This window comes from Mus pahari, chromosome 13 (genome assembly GCF_900095145.1).
Source record: "Mus pahari chromosome 13, PAHARI_EIJ_v1.1, whole genome shotgun sequence".
NCBI lineage: Eukaryota > Metazoa > Chordata > Mammalia > Rodentia > Muridae > Mus > Mus pahari.
Genome location: NC_034602.1, coordinates 69,292,717 through 69,298,974, shown reverse-complemented (window position 1 = coordinate 69,298,974; position 6,258 = coordinate 69,292,717).

Sequence of the window (6,258 nt, the reverse complement as noted above, 5' to 3'; positions counted from 1 at the left end):
GAAGAAGAAGAAGAAGAAGAAGAAGAAGAAGAAGAAGAAGAAGAAGAAGAAGAAGAAGAAGAAGAAGAAGAAGAAGAAGAAGAAGAAGAAAGAAGAAGAAAGAAGAAGAAGAAGAAGAAGAAGAAAGAAGAAGACGACAACTCAAAGGGGTGGCCTTAGTCAAAATGCTGAACACTGGGGAGAGAGAACTCAAAGAGCCTACCTCCAGTAGTGAGACAGGACCTCAAGAGGAGGGACAGGTTGAATAATCCACAGTCAAAATTTCTGACTCAGAACTGTTCCTCTTCCTGTCCATAAGAACTGCAGGGACAAAAATAGAGAAGAAAGTGAGGGAAAAGGGGTTCATTTACACACATATACAATATATGATGATAGGATTTATATTTGTCTTTCTTGCCAAGAATTTCCATTTCAGATAAAGATGTTCACCAAATTCTATGAAATCATAACTTCTCTAATAATTTGTGATAAAAATCAAATGGGAGGGAACACCAGGATCTAGGATCCAAAGTTAAGGAGCCTCTTTATTGATGGAGTGTATTTGTAATTCTCTATGGATTATAGGGGTAGAGGGTAGATGGGAAGCTGTGGAGAAATACAGACTATTACCTAAGGATGCTGAAACTAAACATGAGAAAAAATGTGTTCATCTCTATGAGAAAAGTATCTGAGGGAATTTTTTTTTTTTTTAGAGAAAGGTGTATGGAACACTAACAGACTAACGAAAATTTGTTTTACTACCCAGTGGATCAAACGAATCCTACTGAATCATGATGGAATTATCAGATAGCAAGCAGGTTTTAGAGAGAATGTGGGTATATTGGGGGTCAACATCCTATACCCATTTCCTTAAGCTCAAGTTATTATGTCATTTTTCCAAAAGAAAAGTCAATAGTTTTGTTGGATTACATGCTGACATATTAATATGGAGACTGTAAGAACAGTAGGTACTGGATATAGAGTGTGGGAAGAAAGATTGGAGTAATTTGGTAGATGTGTATACTTTATATTTCTCAAATGAATACTAGCATCTTAGACTCAGCCATTACACAGAGCTCTCAGGGACCCAGGAATTCTCTTGATAAAGATGGTATAATGTGCTGTTCACATTTACTTATATAATAGTGTGTTCCAAACCACTTAGCAAAAAGAGCCATAGATCCTTCAACCATTAGCCCATCATCGTTGATTGACTTTGATTCTTGTTGATCTGACAAAATGTTGGTCTAAAAGTGGGAGGGTATGATTTATTCAGCTTAGGTAATATAGTACACCATCAAGAGGAGGCTATAAATGAGCTCAAGGAATAAATGTGGAGGAAATAGCTGAAGCTATCACTCTACAGTGATGCTGTTTACTGGCTTCATTCCCCTCTGTTATTTGCAAGCATTTTTGTACAGCCCAGTCCTACCTACACCGGAATGAAACCAAATACAGTGGGCTGGCTAGCCTACTTACATTATCATTTAAAATCATGCCTCCCAAACTTAGCCATAGGGAAACATGATATAGATAATTTCTCAGTTTAATTTTGGGTCATGTTAATAGCTGGAGCTAACATTTTTTACCTAACACTCTATACCTTGTTAATTTCAAAGTGCGAATACATCCTTTTACACAATACCTTTTCTTTCTTGTTTGTCCCAAGACATCACATTACCATCATAAGACAAAATACTATATATGTCAAATTTTAAATGTCCAACAGTATTTAATATTTCTACTTCAATCTCTTGAAAAGTCTAACTTCTCCAGTACTTGGGAGGCAGAGGCAGGCAGATTTCTCAGTTCGAGGCCAGCCTGGTCTACAGAGTGAGTTCCAGGACAGAGAAACTCTGTCTCGAAAAACAAACAAACAAACAAACAAACAAACAAAAGTCTAACTTCCTTTGACTCTCCATAATTGAAAAATGCAAAAGTTACAATTTTTCTTATTCCAGGAGAGAAGAAAGATAGCAGAGTAATAATCAGATCTATAGAACATAGAACATCGTGTGTGCGTGTGTGTGTGTGTGTGTGTGTGTGTGTGTGTGTGTGTTTTACTGTTAATCTTTTGGCATTGGGCAACCAATTGGTGTTTTCCTTCCTGTGGAGGGACATACCCCTGTTATCACCCAGCTTGACTCAGTTGCCTGTAGTCTTTTTAGCTAGCCCTTTCAATGTCATCCTTTTTCCATCATCATTGTTCAACTTTAGTTTTAGCATCATGTTTGTGACAAATTGCAGGTAGAGCTTCTGATATTACTAAGAGACACAATATCGCAACACACTGTCAGATTCTTACAATCTTTCTGTTTCCTTTTCTGAAATGTTCATTGACTCTTAGATGTTGGAGAGTTTGTTATATCTATTTACTGGAACTGACCTCCATAAGTTTGCATTTTATCTGTTGAAATTTTCTGTAGTGGTCTTCCGTTACAAAGAGAAGTTCCCTTGATAAAGATAGAGAGCTAGACTTATTTGTCAGTATAGGATTTTTTTTATATAAAATGTCATTGATTATCATGATTACTTGTCTCTTATAAAGAGAAGTGTCCCTAATGATGGATGGAGACTGCAATTATCTGGGCCTATATGTTCAAATGGATTATGCTAATTTAACAAATTCATGGATATAGAGTTTTCTTCAATAACCATGATTTTATAAGTGTCTCTTTTGCACATTTATAGTTATGTCATGCAAAGTACATGTTATGATTTCACTTAAACCATTCACAACAGATTTCTCATATCCTCACTTATCAGGACACAAAAAGAAAACTTCAAAGGCATCCAAAGTGTTTAGTTTAATGTCTTCAATTTGTATATTAGAAGACTTCCACTTTAAGGAAAGAGAGTATTTTTAATAGTCTGGTTCTAACGTTCTTTATTGTTTATATCATTTCTGGAAATTATATTGTACCTAAATCTTTAAAACTTCAAATTATTGCATTTAAAACTTACATATTAGTTTTATGTGTGTGTTTCTTCCTTGCCATTACGTGTACTACATGTGTGATGCTACCCATAGAGGGTCGCTGCCGGTCTCACAACTATGCAACTTACGTAGTAAGCATATACAAGCCATGTCCTATGAGTGCTGGGAAGGAAGGCTGTGTCCTCTGCAAGAGCAGCTGTTGTCCTTTGCCGCTGAGACATCATTCCAGCACTTCAACAAATTTTCATTTTTTTTTCTTTGCAGTATCTAGGTATAGGTCCCTTCATAAAGACTAGGTCATCTTGAGTAACTATCTCTTAGAACATATTATTGCATGCTATAAAAGATTAACATCTTAAAGTTCACTAAAGATTTTACTGTGCATTAGGCCTCACATTATTTATTTAAATGGATAGTTCCATTTTGTCTAATATTTTTACACAATAAGACTGATTACAAAAATCTTTATGTATGCATTACTGCTAACCCATTTAAATCTAGATGTTGTTTGTAGGAATATGCATCATCTTAAAAGAAACTCAAATATGGAATTATGTAATTCTCTTACCTTGGCATAGATTCAACAGAATAGTACTGGATAAAGTTTAAAGGTACATATAAACAATGGATGAGATGTTTAGTATGTCCCCAGGTTATATATTACCATAAATTGGCTATTTACAGTGATTTATCAAACAAGTAAGGAAGGTCAAGTATAAAATCTCATGAGATATTTTCAACCCACTGCTTTTTTTAGGAGAAAGATCTGCATGCTTTATTTGAATGATTATGTGAATCACACCAAAGGTTTTTTGAGTTTGCCCGCTTTGTTGTCGAATCCCTTATGAATGCTCTGGCAGTGTGAATAAAAGCATTCTATATCATGCATTTGTCATTATTATTTCTTACCCCTTCTTGAAAAAGATGGGAATATTCTTATCAGTAAATTGAAAAAGAAACGGCACTTGTTGCTGATACTGGCATGGAGATTACATGGCCTCTTCACTCAGTGCAGAGTATGTTCCCTCCATTTTCTACTATCACATATAGAATTTATGCTTGAAGAGATTTTTAAATTAATAATGAAATATGTAGGAAGAATGTCTGTGACATTTATAATAAGATGCTTGTATCAACCACAATGTATGCTTTATGTTTCTGACAAGCTGAGGAATGGAAATGTTCCCATCAGGTCTTTTGTTTAGTAGTTCATTTGGAAAGACAATAGATTCCTATATTTTCTAAGAATTTAGTTGCACTAATTTACAACATAGCAGTAAATATTAGATTAATTTTGATCAAATTATTATTTGATTTGCTCATAACTATTTATAAATCGATTCATAGTATATTAAGTATACACTTGGATAATTTTATCATCATGTGATTAAACAGTATCCTAGATTCTTTGAGCATGTACTTGCTTCTTTATATGAAATTATACATTAATTATTTTCTTTAGTCCCTTCTAAAATTGTGAGATTCTACATTGGCATTTGTAAAAACAGAAGAGCCTAAAAATATCGAATCAAATTGTTTGACTTCATGATAAGCAAAGGTAAAAGCATCAAATTGCCATTATTGCCAAAATTTTGATACTTCTCAATTGAAGGCATACTTGTAGTTATTAATGATTTACAGATTATTTACTACATTGAAATAAATTAAGAATATTGTCATTTGTACACATGACAATGCTGAAAGTTTGCCATAGACACATTGATTATTACACATTGATTCTTTATTTAATTTTGTGCGTTATTATAATGATAACCATGTGATGATGACATACAGAAATATTCAAAATATGAAATTCTGACCTATACTGTCTGCTTGCAGAGATATATTCAAATGGCTTTCAATCCCCTGAGTTTTACAGAATCTTTTAACTCACTGATACCACATATAGTATTAGCATCATCCCTAAGGTTAATAAGAACTTTAACTGTCTTGTTCTTTTTAGTTCTTCAGAATAGGGCTATGCCATGGTGGGTCAGCCAGGGCAACAGTTTTCTGAGGAAGACAGCCATGGGAATGATAGCTGCAATTGCAGGGGTAAACCTTGGATTGGAGTTAGCAAAAGTTGCCTACTTTATGTAATATTTACCTTTCTTAACACTTCTCTATTCTGTGGCGATTGATTAACACCTACTGTCTAGCAGTAGGGGATTAAGTAAAGTAGGTAGTTTACTCAGGTTTTTTTGTTTTTGTACTCTTTAGCCCGTTCCTGATCAGCTCATCAGGCGACTGGCTCAGAGTTTGTTAATTCTAGGGGAACTAGAAATAAACTAGAAATAAAAATAAAAGACAGGAACAGGAAGAGAATCATTTACACAGATAACGCACATGGACACATGTACATCATACACACACCCTGATCATGCCTGGCCACCTGCCTCATCAACTCCACATGTGTTCATGCTTACTTATATACACATCTACTTACACATGTATGTATGTTGGGAATTGCAGGCTGGTATCCAGTAAAGCTGAGGTCTGAACCCCGATGGTCATAATTCTCCCTCATGACATGGTAGGTGTTCCCTCATGGTCCTGGAACTCTGGCCCCTGCCTAAGTTACCACCTCCCACAGCCCCTACAAGAGAAGCATGGTCAGTAGTCACATAAGCAATGGCCCAAGCTTCTGACCTTCAAGCTAAACTCCTCCCCAGTTACCTAGCAACAGTGAACACGATAAAAAAGGGGTGATCAGCCCCACCACTCTCTCTTACTCTCACTCCTTTGCCCTCTCACTTCTCACACTTCTCTCTGCTCTCCCTCCCCCTCTCTCTCCCCTTCTATCTTTCTCCCTGCATTTCTATAATAAAGCTCTTAAACCATAGTCTCTGCTCTGCTCCATCAAGGCACACTGAGCTCAGTGTTGGGAACTTCTTCCCCTATTACCTTTCTCCCACAACCCTGGAAGCTTTAGCAAAGTAGGTCAGGGGGTTGGGGTTCCCAGAGAGGGCTGCCCCTTGGCCATTCCCTGACGAGTGGGATAGTGGAATGTCCACCCATGGATGAGTGGATAGGGTAGGAAGCAGTCTTCCCACACCTGACTGACCAGAGAATAGAGAAACTCTGGTGGGGCGTGGGCATCTTTTACTTCCCAACTTTTTCCCAGCCCTTCCCCGACCCCATTCTATTTTGTTTCCAACATATGTATGTATGTACATACATGTAGACAAACAGACATAAACATATATATGTGGGGAGCCGCCCTCACATTCGCCATTACAAGATAGCGCTGATGTCCTGTGCTCTAACAAACAAACAAGGCAGCTGCGCATGTGCTGGGTAGATTTCCATTCCCTTGTGCCCTGCCTTTCCCGTGGCGTCAT